We start from the raw sequence: 18,142 nt of genomic DNA on the forward strand, positions 1-18,142 counted from the left end.
GAGTAGGTATTAAAATCCATGGAGAAGAAATAAAAACTTTGAGGTTCGCCGATGACATTGTAATTCTGTCAGAGACAGCAAAGAACCTGGAAGAGCAGTTGAACGGAATGGACAGTGTCTTGAAAGGAGGATGTAAGATGAACATCAACAAAAGCAAAACGAGGATAATGGAATGTAGTCGAATAAAATCGGGTGATGCTGCGGGAATTAGATTAGGAAATGAGACGCTTAAAGTAGTAAATGAGTTTAGCTATTTGGGGAGCAAAATAACTGATGATGGTCGAAGTAGAGAGGATATAAAATGCAGACTGGCAATGGCAAAGAAAGCGTTTCTGAAGAAGAAAAATTTGTTAACATCGAGTATAGATTTAAGGGTCAGGAAGTCGTTTCTGAAAGTATTTGTATGGAGTGTAGCCATGTGAGGAAGTGAAACATGGACGATAATTAGTTTAGGCAAGAAGAGAATAGAAGCTTTTGAAATGTGGCGCTACAGAAGAATGTTGAAGATTAGATGGGTAGATCACATAACTAATGAGGAGATATTGAATAGAATTGGAGAGAAGAGAAATTTGTGGCACAGCTTAACTAGAAGAAGGGATCGGTTGGTAGGGCATATTCTGAGGCATCAAGGGATCACCAATTTGGTATTGGAGGGCAGCGTGGAGGGTAAAAAAATGATTCAAATGGCTCTGAGCACTATGGGACTTCTAAGGTCATCAGTCCCCTAGAACTTAGAACCACTTAATCCTAACTAACCTAAGGACATCACAAACATCTATGCCCGAGGCAGGATTCGAACCTGCGACCGTAGCGGTCGCGCGTTTCCAGACTGAAGCGCCTAGAACCGCTCGGTCACCCGGCTGGCTGGAGGGCAAAAATCGTAGAGGGAGACCAAGTGATGAATACATTAAACAGATTCAAAAGGCTGTAGGTTGCAGTAGGTACTGGGAGATGAAGAAGCTCGCTCAGGATAGAGCTGCATCACACCAGTCTCTGGACTGAAGACCACAACAACAAACAGGAATTCAGGACAGAATTAGATCCAGGGAAAAATCATCATGGACAGAAGAGCGAAGAATGTTGCAAAGTATGAGAATTATAGAATATTGGACAAGCATAAAGAAAATTAAGCTGATCCTAAATAAAGTGATCGTGAGATGTGCAAGATAAAAGAAGGAGGAGAAGTAGCACTAAAGGAAAAAGTCACTCCTTGTTAAATTTTGTAGAAGCTAAACATGAGAAAGAAAATACGTTTCAGAGGTGGTTCGCAGGAAGCTACGTCTTTCCCCCCATCCAAACTCAGCATTCCGGAGTGTGGATGAGTCAACAGCCGCCTCCACCCCTGCAGCGGCTAGAGACTCCTGAGGTACGACGGTGAACTTCTTTTTCCTTGCCGGGACGCCGCGATAACGCGAAAGCAGTCTTCCCTCTTCCGCGCCTGCGGCGGCAATGGGAACCCTGAAAGCGATCCAACCAAAACACTCTTCGCATCGCCGCAGACGCGCGGGGAATTTCCGCATCCCCCACTCCACACCACCCCCCGGCGCCCCGCCCCTCAGATATCAGAGTATCGGGACGCGCAGCAGGTGGAGCGGCGTCCTTCGCGCCGCATCTCATCGCGTCGCGACGCACGCAATCCTTTGCGCATGCGCACTAGCGCCCCGCCGCGAACGCAATTCAGAGGTCCGAACCGGTTGCCAGCCACGACTGGCCTCAGTCAGCGTTAACCTCCTGCGCCGAGTGGACGTCCGTGCAGTGTGCTCTCCGCTTAAGACGCTACTCTTTCGCGACCCGATATCACTGGTAATGTTGTGAAACACTTTTCTTTTGTTATCTATTTCTCCAAGTACATCAGTATTGCTGCTTCAAGCAGCTAATTGCTTCCTAGTTTTCCTATCTCCGTTTAAGTGCTGTGTGTGTGTGTCACTAGTTAAAGAATTGATTTCAAGATGCAAATTTTCGTGAAGAGGCAGATCTCTCGCATTCTCAAGCCACATTTATGTTCGCTGAGGCACGGTGAAAGAGAGTAAATAGTTTAACACGAACATTTTGCCTCTTATTCATTTCGCCGATGCTCTACATCTTCATACACATCTACATCTACATTATTGCTCCGGAATTCACAATTAAGTTTATTGCAGAGGGTTCAGTGAACCACCTTCAAGCTGTCTCTACCTTTACACTCTCGAACGGCGCGCGGGAAAAAAGAGCACTTAAATTTTTCTGTGCGAGCGCTGATTTCTCTTAGTTTATCGTGATAATCATTTCTCCTTGTGTAGGTGGGTGCCAATAGAATGTTTTCGCAATCGGAGGAGAAAACTGCTGATTGGAATTTCATGAGAAGATTCCGTCGCAATGAAAAACGCGTTTGCCCCGCGGGATTAGCCGAGCCGTCTAAGGCGCTGAAGTCATGGGCTATGCGGCTGGTCCCGGCGGAGGTTCGAGTCCTCCCTCGGGCATGGGTGTGTGTGTTTGTCCTCACAATAATGTAGGTTAAGTGGTGTGTAAGCTTAGGGACTGATGACCTTAGCAATTAAGTCCCATAAGATTTCACACACATTTGAACATTTGAAAAACGCATTTGATTTCATGATTGCCATTCCAATTCACGTATCATGTCTGTGGCACTATCTCGCCTATTTCTTTGAACTTTTTCGATGTCATCCGTCAGTCCTACCTGAAGCGGATCCCACGCCGCACAGCAATACTCCAGAGTTTGGCGGACAAGCGTGGTGTAAGCAGTCTCTTTAGTAGACCTGGTGCACCTCCTAAGTGTTCTGCCAATGAATCGCAGTCTTTGGTTTGCTGTACTCACAACATTGTCTATGTGATCGTTCCAATTTAGGTTATTTGTAATTGTAATCCCTCAGTATTTAGTTTAATTTACAGCCTTCAGATTTATGTGACTTATCGCGTAATCCAAATTTAGCAGATTTCTTTTAGTACTCATGTGAATAACTTCACACCTGAAACTTCCTGGAAGATTAAAACTGGGTGCCGGACCGAGACTCGAACTCGGGATCTTTGCCTTTCGCGGGCAAGGGCTCTACGAAGTGCTTTGTAGAGCACTTGCTGTGTGCCGGACCGAGACTCGAACTCGGGACCTTTGCCTTTCGCGGGCAAGGGCTCTACGAAGTGCTTTGTAGAGCACTTGCCCGCGAAAGGCAAAGATCCCGAGTTCGAGTCTCGGTCCGGCACACAGTTTTAATCTGCCAGGAAGTTTCATATCTGCGCACACTCCGCTGCAGAGAGAAAATTTCATTCTGGAAACTTCACACTTTTCTTTATTCAGGGCCAATTGCCACTTTTAGCACCATACAGACATCTTACATAAATCATTTTTGAAATCGTTTTGGTCATCTGATGACTTTACCAGACGGTAAATGACAGCATCGTCTGCAAACAACCTAAGAGGGTTACTCAGATTGTCGACTAAACCGTTTATGAAAATCAGGAACAGCAGAGGGCGTTAACACTTTCTTGAGGAACGGCAGATATTACTTCTCTTTTAGTCGATGACTTTCCGTCAGCTACTACGTCTGTTACCTTTCTAACAAGAAATCACGAATCCAGTCGCACAACCTGGACGATAGTCCATAGGCACGCAATTTCATTAGAAGTCGCTTGTGACGTACGGTGTCAAAAAAAAGCCTTCTGGAAATCTAAAAATGTGGAATCAGTCCGACATCCCCTGTCAATCGCACTTATTACTTCGTGAGAATAAAGAGCTAGTTGTGTTTCACAAAAACGATGCTTTCTGAATTCATGTTGGCTATTTGTTAATAAACAGTTTCCTTCGACGTAACTCATAACGTTCGAACACATTACGTGTTCCAAAATCCTACTGCAAATCGACATTAGCGATTTGGGTCTGTAATTCGGCGGATTACTCCTATTTTCTTTCTTGGGTATTGGTGAACGCGAAGAAAAATCTGCCACCGTATAAAGCTCTAATATCTCTAATTTTGCTATGATGGCCACTATGTAAGATGAATGTAGCAAGAAAAATCCTGTTTCTTGGTTCGTCTAGGGGCATTCGCTCTCGTAGTTCCCAGAGTAATTTACACAACGCACAAATGTCTTTGTATTAGCGCCTTCATTCCGCTGGCGTTTGTTCGACATGTATACGACGCTGTTGCGCTCCAGAAGTAATACAGTCACAAATTGCGAGTCTCGGCTTTGCATTTTTCTCTCCCTCATCATACTAACTAACAAATTGACAAGCAGTACATAAGAATCAGTCAATGAGTTTTGTAAGAATTAAATTACACAGTATTATGCAGGCAAAGTAACTTTCCTTGATCGCTACACTGCACAGATACATGCCACTATTTCTAACATTGTTATCGAATCTCTGTGAGCAACGGAGATGTCTGCGTATATTTTTAAGTGTTGTCAAGCAAATAGTTTGGTTTCAGAACTGGTTGAAGTGCTGCAAATGCAATATTCTCTTTTGTCCGTGAGGCACTGGCTGGATTAAACAGATAGTCCATAGGCGTCTTTTTTTAATTTCACTACGGCACTTGATTGTGTTGATAATAGAAAAAATACTAGACAAGTTGGGCCATATATAACAAGTGATCCCATAATATTTCTGCTGATGATAATAGTTTGATAATGAAGGATGTCGAGGGCCATATAGGCAGTGCATCAAGTAGTGTAGTTCAAGACTTGTTCATGCGTGCAGAAATGAAACATGTTAAATCACAGTAATACTCGGTTATTACGGTTTCTAACATACAGTTCAGCCAAAAATGACATTTTAATTACACAGAATGGGCACGTGTTTACTGAGCCTCAACGGTCCAAATTCCTAGGTGTTCAGATAGATGGATGGCAATCTGTCATGGAAAGCCCATGTTCAGAATCTTTTTGAAAAACCCATTGCTGCTATATTTACCATTAGAAGAATATCTACAGTAGGTGATAGTGCAGCACGGAAACTAGTCTACTTTGCTTATTTTCATTCGCTTGTGACATTCTGGATTTTATTCTGGGTTAACTGTTCCCATTCGCAAAGGGTATTTTTGTCTCAGAGACGGAGAGTCCGGGCAATATGTGGTAGAAGTTCGCGAACCAGTTCTTGAGCCCTGTTGAGAAGTTGGGGATTTCTGACACTGGGCCTTTCAATATATATTTTCTTTAATATCGTTTGTTGTTAACAACATTAGCTTATTCCAAAGAATCAGCAGCTTTCAATCGGTTAATAGTAGGCGGAAATCGTCTGAAAACGTCTGGTCAATGGTGGCCGAGCAACTGGCTCGTCACAAAAGGCCAGTCACAACTCTTGATGAACTGTGGTATCGTGTTGAAGCTGCATGGGGAGCTGTACCTGTACACGCCATCCAAGCTCTGTTTGACTCAATGCGCAGGCGTATCAAGGCCGTTATTACAGCCAGAGGTGGTTGTTCTGGGTACTGATTTCTCAGGATCTATGCACCCAAATTGCGTGAAAATGTAATCACATGTCAGTTCTAGTATAATATATTTGTCCAATGAATACCCGTTTATCATCTGCATTTCTTCTTGGTGTAGCAATTTTAATGGCCAGTAGTGTACGTTAATGCATAACTCTGGGAAGTGGGATGGTCTTTCTCTCAGCTCTGAGCAAGTGAACTAGTTGATAATAATCATTCCCAGCTGTGCAGTGCTGCAGTCTTACCTCAGTCTTTTTTTTTTTAAATTATTAAAAATTTATATCCCTTTCGATACGTACATTATATTCATCCTTGCTGTCCTTTACAACAAATCCTTCTTCATCTAACAGATACCATGACAAGTCAACACAGCACTACAGAATACGTCCATCACCTACCACCCTTCAACTAAGAACGTATCAGACTGCGCAGAGGAAAATAATGTGCCATGAAAAGACCAAAGTTTGTTTAACAGTAACGTAACTTGCTCTCTCTTTGATGTGCATATCGATGACATACAAAAACCAAATGACATGACCACCTTACACATAGATTCACTATACACAAGAACAATATTTCGTCACCAGAAGTTGAAGGACACGGCAAATAGGTCCTATGAGTATTCGCAGACTGGGATCTGAACCTACTTCACACCGATTACGAGTGCATTACTTTACCACCACTAGCAGTAATGGGCTAGTATCTTTGTCGTAACGTAGTGTGACATAATGCTTTTCTTTAGAACAGCACTTAGTTCAGACGCTTCTGAGGCGTACTTAAGTGCGTTTACTGTTAGTGGGAGTGAAGTGATAACAGCACAGTATGCTGTAAACGACAACTACCACAATTGAAGGGTTGTTGCTCACATGCGAAAAATTCTTTTGTTTTAATGAGTAGAGACGCATCACGTAGAGTTCTATCAGCAATTGAGAGAAAAAACTGTAAGATGCAGATGTTGTATATGTGATTCAATTGATGCGCGAGGCTTCATCGCAGACGATAACCTCTTAGATTTTTATTATTCCTCCCAGTTATTTTTCAGTTCCCTCTCCGATTTGTTTCAGTTTTGGGTGAAATGTTTCGGTGAGTATCGTCTAGAGTTTGCATCAAAAATTATTTAACTAAAATTTCCAAGTGAACAGAGGCAGTGTATGTACACGTGTTATCCATTAGAATTCAACATTACAATGGATAAATACTTTAGATTAAAACTATAGAGAAGCAACAAATCGCATGCAACTTTCCTTTATTTTGACATGTTTCAACTCGACCAACGCAAGCTTCTTCACAAAATACGTTGCCGAGGGTCACACCTTACCAATATCTGGCTGTGTATAGTACCGCCAACATACATTCTCTTGTCGTCCAACAATTCCTAACAGATCGTTAAGCATTAACGTAAATTCAGCTATATTTCTGTCAGTTTCTTGCATCCTGTCCAACATGATGGAGACTAACATTACAGAGTGAGTTTCGTACAAATCTGACGTAGCATGAGAACCGAGGACAATTTAGTTCAGTAACGCAATCAGTAAATAAGTCTTACTCATTTCCATGTATCGTCAGCAGAGATTTCATTGAAGTCGTAACAATGTAACAGCCATAAAATTTTGAAGCAGGAAACTAGGCGTAGTATAAGTGAAGGAAACATACCGGCACTTAAGAGTATGGGAGACAATTGGGTTAGTGAAACATCCCATTTTACACCTGAGATCTTTTATCACGGATAGTAGTAGTGGGATTTAAGCCCAGTACGTCTTATGATCGGAAATCACTTCAGCGACTTCCGCATACAGTATTGCACTGTGCTGTTTGGCTTAAATAACTTTGTTGATCGTAGGTTATCAGTGATGTTACACTCATACTGTGACAGATGACTCCTGTCCCCGCCGATGAAATGTGCTGCATTACTGAAGCATAAATCACACCACATGTGTCTTTCAGTAAGGTGACCTAATCTAGCTGACATCCAGCTCTGCATCCTCCTCTCACGTGACGCAATCAATGATGACCTCCGTCTGAACGTGAAAGTTAAAATCTCAGCTAAGAAGTCGCTTATAGCGTTAACGCTTATAAGCAGAGTAGATGATACGAAATTCGAGAATGAGTCACAACTATTCATCATTTTGATTTGCAGCTCCTTGTGTTGGTCGTGTTTGGAACTAAAATTGTTGGATGTGAGGTCCGCCAGTTACGGAAAACACCGTTTTTTCTCAGTACCCAAACATGTTTCGGCACCACTGTGCCATCATCAGTGGGTTTTCGTTTTTATTTATTCTGTAATGTGAACATTTTTGTTAAATGATTATAAAATTATGTGCATCTTTAGTTCAAACAATAGATCGTTATTTGTGAAAAATACTTGTTATAGTTACGTGTGCAGCACATCTCAGCATGATGCGGAGAGTGGAAGTGCTTGCCACACAAGAACAGAAGTAAAAACGAACATAGGCGCGAAGACATCGCGACAAACTGAATTACATTCTAGAAGATTGGTTAACTTCCAGCAAAAAACTTTCTCATCAACATCGTTTGGTTTCAGATGACAAGCTACCTGTAGTAATTAACACACAAGTGATCCAGAAAATTCATGCACACCAAATGTAAAGGTAATTACAAAAAGAAACGATCTATTGCTTGAACTAAAGATGAACATAATATTATAATCATTTAACAAAAAATGTTCACATTACAGAATAAATAAAAGCGAAAACCCACTGATGATGGCACAGTGGTGCCGAAACATGTTTGGATACTGAGGAAAAACAGTGTTTTGCATAACTGGCGGACCTCACATCCAACAATTTTGATTCACAACTGCCTAACGCGATTGTGTGAAGATATTTAAAGCCACCATCAAACCTATCTGAGTAAGCTACAAATAGTAACATCTGGAAGTCGAAAACTATCACTCTATTCCTCTCAGTAACATCTTGACGTATTAAATAAATGCACAATAAGGAGGGTTAGAGTTTAAGATCCCGCCTACACTAAGTCTGTTAAAGACGAAGCACAAGTAGAGTTGGACATGATGGGAAAGAAATTTTCCACGGGCTGGTTGAATGAACCACGCACACATTCGCCTAGACTAATTTAGGCGCCTTGTTGAAAAAAGTATGCATACATTCTCCTACAGTAATTCAGCTGTCAACATCTACAGCTAATGGCTATTCTGCAATTCCAAGATAAGCCCTTGGCAGAGGCTTCATCCAACCGCTTTCAGACTATTTTTCTACCGGTCTATTTCCGAACAGCGCAGTGAAAAAACGAACACTTTCTCTGCGAACTCTGATTTCTTTAAATACAATGGTCATTTCTCGCTATATAAGTAGGTACCAAAAAAATATTTTCGCATTATTTCATGAAAAGATCTCGCGGCAACCAAAAACACCTTTGTTTTAATGAGTGCCACTCCAGCCTGCGTATCATATAAGTGACACTCCGTCCCCTATTCGCTGCTTATTGTGTCAGCAAATACAATACGCGCGATCTCTACGTCTACGAGGTGGCTGACGGAAGTAGCTAAACCGATATGAATCGAATTAATTTGATCATTATTTATTGCTTAGCGGTAGCTAGCTACTTTACCTTGTCGACAGCACAGTGGTCAAGCGTCTAGCAAATCAGTAAATATGATAATTTGGAAAATCACTTACACAAAACATTTCTGTGACGGTTCTCTACATTTACGTTGAAAACCATTGTGATGTGCTGTGCAGAGGGTACTTCCCACAGTGCCACGTAGTAGGTTGACCGAGAGGGGTGGGGGGTTCAAAGGGCTCTGAGCACTATGGGACTTAACATCTGTGGTCATCAGTCCCCTAGAACTTAGAACTACTTAAACCTAACTAACCTAAGGACAGCACACACATCAATGCCCGAGGCAGGATTCGAACCTGCGACCGTAGCAGTCGCGCGGCTCCGGACTGAGCGCCTAGAACCGCTAGACCACCGCGGCCGGCGAGGGGTGGGGCAGTTGGACTCGCATGTGGAAGTACAACGGTTCAAACTCGCGTCCATCCATCCTGATTTAGGTTTTCCGTGATTTCCATAAATCGTTTCTGGCAAATGTCGGGATGGTTCCTTTGAAAGGGCACGGCCGATTTCCTTCCCCATCCTTCCCTAATCCGAGCTTGTGCTCCGTCTCTAATGACCTCATTGTCGACGGGACGTTAAACACTGACCTCCTCCTGTCTCCTGTTACGTAGTAGGTTCTTGTTCCATTCCCGCACGGAGCGCGGGAGGAATGACTGGTTAAATGCCTCTAGACCTGCTGTAATTTGTCCTTGTCTTCGTGAACCGTACAGGAGCGATGTGTAATGAATTGTAGAATATTCCTAGATTCGTCACTTACTACCGGATGGGACAAATATAAGTGTCCCAGACGAGTGGATACGATAATGAAACTATTTGTGTCAGCATTAACGGAGGAATGAAAGACCTACACTTACAGGATGCAGCAACTGCCCATACAGCCGGCCGAACCTTGGAGCACAGTTGTGTTACCTTCACGCCTGACAGTTGTTAGCAGAGGTCAGTCTACTCGCGGCCACCCAGGTCACCTGATCTGTCAGTGTGCGATTACTTTGTGTGGGGAGCCCTCAGGTTTGAGATGTATCGCAACAACCCTCTTAGTCTTCAAGAAATGCAGCACAACGTTTCGGATCAGACTGCAGCAATTCCAGCAGTCCAGTTTCGATCCGGCTTCAGCAGCTTGCTGACCAGGGCCCAAAAGTGCCAAGAGACGGACGGTGGTCAGTTCCAACATCTGTTACAGTCAGGTTAGTTCTGTATTTCCTGTGTTTCTTTGTTACCTGGAACTCTGTTCTCTAGACACTTTTATTTGCCCCAGCTTGTTCTAGGTTTTTGAGCTTCGTAAGTAGCCTCTCACGAGATAGTTGACGTCAATCTTCAGGCTTCTGCCTTCAGAATTCCCGTGATGCTTTCCTATGGGTTAAACAAATCTGCTAAAATTCGTGGCGCACTTCTTTGTGAACGAAATTTATCCACTGTTAGCCCTGTTTCATGTAGATCCTGCAGACAAATGTTTTGTCAGCAATTTCCTTGATTGCACTCTCCTAATATCCTGCCAGTTAACCGAAGCTTGCTACTTGCTTCATCTACGACTGAGCCTTTGTGATCATTGCATTTCATATCCTTACAAATTTTTACGCACAGGTAGTTTGTGTGATTTGACTAATTCCATTTGCGACTTACTGACACTCTAGTCATAGGATACAATTTTCGCGTTTTGTGAAGCCCACAGTTTTAAATTTCTGTATACTAAAGCAATTTACCACTCTTTGCACGACTTTGTACTATTGCCAAGATCTGACTGAATATTTGTGCAGCTATTTTCAGGCAGTACTTCATTATATAGGATGATTTCGCGATGATGTCACAAACTTTCAGGGACAATGATGGTTTCAAAATTTGAGGTAAGGTATCCCGGTACTAAAACGACCGAGTTGAAAGCTACAAGCGAGAATCGTTCTGCTACATGTAATGGTAATGTTGCTGCTAAAATTATAGCGTAGGCAACCTTCAGAGGTTGTAGTATTGACCAGAACAAGAAAAAACTGCCCACTAAATATGCGGTCTAAAATGCATGCCTCAAGAACTATGAGCATTTGTTCTTCTTCGCTTCCGAGAAACATACCTCTTCTACTGATCAAGTGTCCGTAACTGTTAATGTAAGCGTTTTAGAGCCCATTTTTACTAGACATTTCTTTCCCGTTTTGGTCCATGCTACCATCTCTGAAAGTAGCCTACCCCACAAGCTTAGCTACAACTGTACCGGCACGTTACTCCGCTACCACAGGTATCAGAATGGTTTTCGCATATAACTTCGACTTGGTCGTTTCCTGATCAGGGTTGCTTACCTCAGACATATATTTATCCTTCTCTGTCATGCCTGAAAGTTTCTAACTTCATCACGGAATCACCCTGTAGATAAATGCATCATCTCGAAACAGTCTTATAGTAATATTGGTATTGTTGGTCAGGTGATTAATATACTGGGTTGCTGCATTAGTTCGTAGCGTTTATTCGTAAGTTTAATACACACAACAGACACACATAACAGACTTTAGTCGTCAATAATGTATTCTCCTTCGTTATTTATAACAGTATGCCAACACAGGGGTAAATTTTCGATTTCATAGCTGTAGAAATCACGTGGTTTTGAGGAGAAAAACTTGTAGAGCCATGTTCGGAGCGCTTTTTCGCCCGGAAAGGAAGTTCCTTGAAGGTTGCTCGACGGCAAGCTGAACAGGTGAAAATCTGTGGGTGCAATATCAGGTGAATAAGGTGGTAATGGAATGGCTTCTCAACGCAACTCCTGTACAGTGTTTTTCGTCAATCTAGCAGAATACGGGCAGGTGTTATTGTGGAGTAGCATCACTTCATTCACTTTTCTTGGACGTTGTGCTTGGATTGCGTCTGCATGACGCCTTAGTTGTTGACAGTAAATTTCATCAGCATGGTGGGAGCAATTCTTAGTACACCGCACCCTCGCTGTTCCACCAGATACATAACATTACGTTTTGTCGGTATGCGCAGTTCTTCTCCTTTCTCTGGCCTGGACCAGTCCTTTCTTTTCCTTATGCTAGCATAAGCAAAAATTTCTCGGCACCAATAACGATACAGAACAGGAATGGTGGGTGCTGTTCACGAGCCAATTGATGACGAGCAAGCAGAGATAAACACATGACTAACAGCTGATTTTTGTGATTTTGGCGTAGAGCATGCGGTGCCCCTATACCCGATGTTTGAACGTTCCCCATTGCACACAAATGTTGTATAATGGTAGAATGATCACAGTTCATCACATTGGTCAGATCTCGAGTACGCTGACGTGGATCATTGTGGATTAATGCGTTTAAACGACCTTCAACAAACCCCAAAGGTTTTCCTGAACGTGATGAGTCACTAATGTCCAAACGTTTCTCCTTAAAACGGGAAAATAATTTTCTTGCCCTGCTCTGTCCAATGGGGCAACGGCCTTGCCGCAGTGGATACACCGGTTCCCGTGAGATTGCCGAAGTTAAGAGCTGTCGGGCGTGGCCGGCACTTTGATGGGTGACCATCCAGGCCGCCGTGCGCTGTTGCCATTTCTCGGGGTGCACTCAGCTTCGTGATGCCAATTGAGGAGCTACTCGACCGACTATTAGCAGCTTAGGTCAAGAATACCATCATAACGACCGGGAGAGCGGTGCGCTGATCCCACGCCCTTCCTATCCGCATCCTCCACTGAGAATGACACGGCGGTCGGATGTTCCCGGTAGGCCACTCGTGGCCTGAAGACGGAGTGCTTTTTTTTTTTGAGTCCTCTGTCCAATGGCATTACCCCATAAACGGCGAAAATGTTTCTGACTGCTTCCGCTACTGTCATCCCTGCACTGAACTCAAACAGAAGAATATGCCAGAAATGTACCGATTTCTCCACTTGGCACACCATTTCCTAGCGCCTACAGCTCTACTCACCATCTCCAAATGACAAAATGTAAACTCAAATAGAAACAGTTAACTACAAATAAAAAATGACAATTGACAAACAACCCACAGCAACCGAATACCAACACCCCCCCCCCCCCCCCAAAAAAAACAAACAAAAAAAACAACAAAAAAAACCGCCATGAACTTATGCGCCAACCGAATATCGCACAGCATGACTGCTAGGATCGTAACACACTTCCCTGGGCCACGTCTGACCTTATTTGTACATCTATCGATGACTCCATATACGACGAGATTCTCCATCTTCACTAAAGAGGAATCCACAGTATAATCACAAATTTCGTTCGAAACCACTTGTTCGTGCTATGATTAAAATGAGAAGGAGCGATGCTATATCGCATACTTTTCGGAAATCAATCTAATTTGGCTCCTTACATCTATGTCTTTTAGAATGTCGTGAGGGTGAAGTGCGAGTTGGATTTCGCATGGGCGATGTTTTCGGAATCCACCATCGCGTCACTTCTGCCTTTGTAGACGTATACTAAACATGGTGTTGTCTGCTATGTAGTGTTTGTGGAGACCGGAAACCAGTCAATAGCAGTTAACGTCATTTGATTTTTTATCGTTTCGGCTACTCCAACCAGCAACCTCGCCGAGCGTGTTCTTAGAGAGCGCGTATAGCAGTATCTCTGCGAGACGTCGTACCCACGTGGAGAATGGTGTATTGCAGTAACTGCAGTGCTCTAGAAAGCTGGTTTAGCGAGTGGACGTACTGCCCGCCTCCCGCGCTTTCTCTGCAATGGATTCCTTATATGTCTAAGGCCTTGACGCTACACTAGTATCGCGTCTTGATCGACAGTTCAGAGGCAGACTGTTTTGTGACCCATATGTTTCTTACGATCCGTGGGCTTAGTCTCGAAATCGCTGCGTCGCACCGAGCCCCTCCACGAAGGACCTAATCAAGTCCTGAAGTGTTACACGCCGTTTAGGCAAACGACATTTCACACTCCTTGTATTGAACGAGGGAATATGTTCGCGGCAGAATAATATTGAGTAGGGAGTAAGTCGCGGAACATATATTGTGCGTGGGTGTTTGTTTTCTTACGTGCAGACATTAAACGGGAGGTGTGGAATACAAGAAAAGACAAGGTGTGATGACAAGTAAATGGTTTCACTTACAGTGGGTGGGGCCTTTTTTGTTTTGGCGTCGCGACTAGGCGGTGGCTTGACCATCAAAGAGCAACCACGCTCTCCAAGAACGAAAATAAAAGACAAGGTAGTTTGGTGACAAATAAAATATATTGTAATCTTGGATGTCATTTGGAGCCTTCGAGGCGCATGTCATATAAAAAGTTGTGTTCTACACTAATTCACGAGTCACTCTAATGATATGTCCACCCTTTCAAGGAAATATATAATAAATATGTAATAAAAGTATCTAATTTCATATACTGGTACGAAATTCACTTGTACGTCTTACGGTCACTTCCTGGTAATTTATTTACAAATCCAGATTTTCCTTTGCCTTTCCTTGTCACGCAGTTTATAATATTAATAAATACAATATATTCAGCATTATTTCGGTTTATTTGCAGTGTAACGTAAAAACTGAAAATGAAGAAGAAGTTCGTGGATAGCGACACTACCTTCAATATAACTTTCTGTGCTTTTCCCTCTATGCCAATCACAGCCTGAAGACCGCGCTAGCATAAATGACTCATGCCTCACCCGACCTGATCCAGAAATGCTATTTTTTTCTAAACGCGTGGTCATCTGGAGCTCTCACTTCTGCCACTTTTATTTCTGGCCAAGTCATGCATACACTATAACTTTGGACGAAATCGGTGATGACAAGTAGGCGCTGTCTCATTGTCAGTACAAACCATTCACGGGACTGTGTAATAAATTGGAACACCTACAGCCGTCACTACGATGTTATTTATTATATAGCCACCAGTTTCGATGCTTCAGTGCATCATCTTCAGGCCTTAACTGACGCTGAAGGCGTTAACTCCAATCGTATACACTATTCATCAGTGGCCAACATCTGTGAACTGGTGTTTGCAGACTACCTGTAACAACGATGTTGTGTCTTAAAACATCAACCACCAACTTGGTTGTTAAGGTAGTCTGCGAAAAACAGTTCACTGATGTTGGCCACTGATGAATCGTATATACGACAGGCGTCAACCCCCTCAGCATCAGTTAAGGTCTGAAGATGGTGTACTGGAGTATCGAAACTGGTAGCCATGTAACAAAAAACATCGTAATGACAGCAATAGGTGTTACATTTTATTGTACAAGTGAACGACCGAAGTCCCTCAAAAAACCAATCAGAAGGATGGATATACACAAATTCACAGAACCGAGCTCACGGCTCACAATAATTTGAACCCACTTCTTCCGCACATTATTCATCGTACAAGCTGTCTGTGTGTCCACCAGTACCCCCCACACCGTATTCTTCTAAGTGAGCATTTCGTGGTCCAGCTGACCGCTGTTTGTTCATGGATCTTACAGCACACAATATAACAAAGTCTCCTCAAATTTTACTATCAGAATAATTATTTGTCGAGAAACTTGGACAGCTCTCTGCGGACAGATTCATCCAGTTTCTCATCTGCATTACTAAGTAGCTAAATAGGTCAGCTACTCCCAGCTGCAGGTTGACTGTATCTAACGGCTTCCAGTGGTAACAAATTTTTTATTATCATTACAGTTATTTACCAGATTTAAAAATTGAAAATACCGTCATAATCTATTCATGAAAAGGTATGATCTTACGTTGAAGGCGCTACAGTCTGGAACCGCGCGACCGCTACGATCGCAGGTTGGAATCCTGCCTCGGGCATGGATGTGTGTGATGTCCATAGGTTAGTTAGGTTTAAGTAGTTCTAAGTTCTAGGGGACTGTTGACGTCAGAAGTTAAGTCCCATAGTGCTCAGAGCCATTTTTACGTTAAAGGTTTTTAACACAATAGAATCCAGTATAAATGCTAGAAACTGTTTATATGTCTCGAGCAGTGTAACTCGTGCCGTGCAAATCCCTCAGACTATATTCATCGAGTAGCAGCGATCTCGCTCCGTCTTCGAACGGATACCTCTGAATACCTACGGCCGGACTAATCGTCGTGCATAGCGACAATAAATTATACGCACAAATCTTCCTCGTGAATGAGTCCTATCTGTGAAAACAGTATCAAAATGTCTACAGTAGTTCCTGAAATTGGCCTGAACCAACAGACAGAAACTGCGGCGTAGGACTTTGATTTATGAACCGTATAGATTTGAGAATGACAGCACTTAGTGATTTCCAACAAATTTTACAAATAATTAAAAACCTTTGAAACTTTTCCTACCTGAGATCCCTACAAAATAATGAAAGGAACAATTTTATAGGTTACAACATTTTCGTTGTTCATGCAGTAACACTTCAGCATCAAGCACGACGTTTTAATGTATTACTTCTGTACTACTAACTCTATTCGCAACAAACTTTGCGGATAGTATCCACAAACACTGAGCAGGCAGAACTCTATGACTATCTACCTAATAGCCGGTATGTCCATCTTTGCCACGAATGCAAGCGGCGGCGCGTCGTGGCATGGAAGCAATGAGGCTTTGGTAGCTCGCTGGAGGGAACTGGAACCACATTTGCACACACAAGTCACCTAATTCCGGGGAGGGGTGCGATGAGCTCTGACGCCACGTTCAATCACATTTCAGATGCGTTCGATAGGGTTCAGATCTGGCGAGAAGGGGAGCCAGCACATCAGTTGGAACTCACCACTGTGTTCCTCGAAGTACTCCATCACACTTCCGGCCTTAGCGCATTATCTTGTGAAAAATGCACTGCCGTCGGGAACACGACGGTCAAAGGGTGTACGTGGTCTATACTACTTGGCCGTCATGGTGGCTTGCATGAGCTCCCCTGGACCCATGGATGTCCACGCGAATGTTCTTCAGAGCATAGTGGAGCCAACGCCAGCTTGTCTCCAATACAGGTATGAAGGGTCTATTCCCCTGGAAGAGGACGATTCGCGCTCGGTATGAGGAATAAAGTCCCGGGATTCATCAGACCATGCAACGCTCTACCACTACGCCTACGTCCATTGCCGATAGTCACGTGCCCTTTCAGTTGCAGTTCCCTATGTCGTCGTATTAACATTGGCACATTCTTGGGTCGTCGGCTGCGGAGGCCCATCTTTCTACATTTATACTCCGCAAGCGACCCAACGGTGTATGGCGGAGGGTACTTTACGTGCCACTGTTATTACCTCCCTTTCCTGTTCCAGTCACGTATGGTTCTCGGGAAGAACGAATGCCGGAAAGCCTCCGTGCGCGCTAGAATCTCTCTAATTTTACATTCGTGATATCCTCGGGAGGTATAAGTAGGGGGTAGCAATATATTCGATACCTCATCCAGAAACGCACCTTCTCGAAACCTGGACAGCGAGCTACACCGAGATGTAGAGCGCCTCTCTTGCAGAGTCTGCCACTTGAGTTTGCTAAACATCTCCGTAACGCTATCACACTTACCAAATAACCCTGTGACGAAACGCGCCGCTCTTCTTTGGATCTTCTCTATCTCCTCCGTCAACCCGACCTGGCACGGATCCCACACTGATGAGCAATACTCAAGTATAGGTCGAATGAGTGTTTTGTAAACCACCTCCCTTGTTGATGGAGTACATTTTCTAAGCACTCTCCCAATGAGTCTCAATGTGGCACCCGCCTTACCGACAATTAATTTTATATGATCATTCCACTTCAAATCGTTCCGTACGCATACTCCCAGATATTTTACAGAAGTAACTGCTACCACTGTTTGTTCCGCTATCATATAATCGTACAATAAAGGATCCTTCTTTCTATGTATTCGCAATACATTACATTTGTCTATGTTAAGGGTAAATTGCTACTCCCTGCACCAAGTGCCTATCCGCTGCAGATCTTCCTGCATTTTTCTGCAATTTTCTAATGCTTCAACTTCTCTGTATACGACAGCATCATCCGCGAAAAGCCGCATGGAACTTCCGACACTATCTATTAGGTCATTTATATATATATTGTGAAAAGCAATGGTCCCATAACACTCCCCTGTGGAACGCCAGAGGTTACTTCAACGTATGTAGACGTCTCTCCATTGAGAACAACATGCTGTGTTCTGTTTGCTAAAAACTCTTCAATCCAGCCACACAGCTGGTCTGATATTCCGTAGGCTCTAACTTTGTTTATCAGGCGACAGCGCGGAACTGTATCGAACGC

At 43.3% G+C, this 18,142-nt stretch overlaps 1 protein-coding gene across 2 annotated transcripts in view; it reads left to right on the top strand.

The window, feature by feature from the left end:
- The first annotated feature begins 1,713 nt into the window (after positions 1-1,713).
- The window catches only part of LOC126456530 (uncharacterized), a 105,242-nt gene continuing 88,813 nt past the window's right edge, over positions 1,714-18,142 (top strand). The window contains exon 1 of one of the 2 annotated variants that reach the window (XM_050092280.1): positions 1,714-1,803. The gene's annotated coding sequence lies outside the window, so the exon portion shown is untranslated. The remainder of the gene's footprint in view (positions 1,804-18,142) is intronic. The other variant, XM_050092279.1, reaches the window with a different exon arrangement.

Source organism: Schistocerca serialis, chromosome 2, assembly GCF_023864345.2.
Source record: "Schistocerca serialis cubense isolate TAMUIC-IGC-003099 chromosome 2, iqSchSeri2.2, whole genome shotgun sequence".
Lineage (NCBI taxonomy): Eukaryota > Metazoa > Arthropoda > Insecta > Orthoptera > Acrididae > Schistocerca > Schistocerca serialis.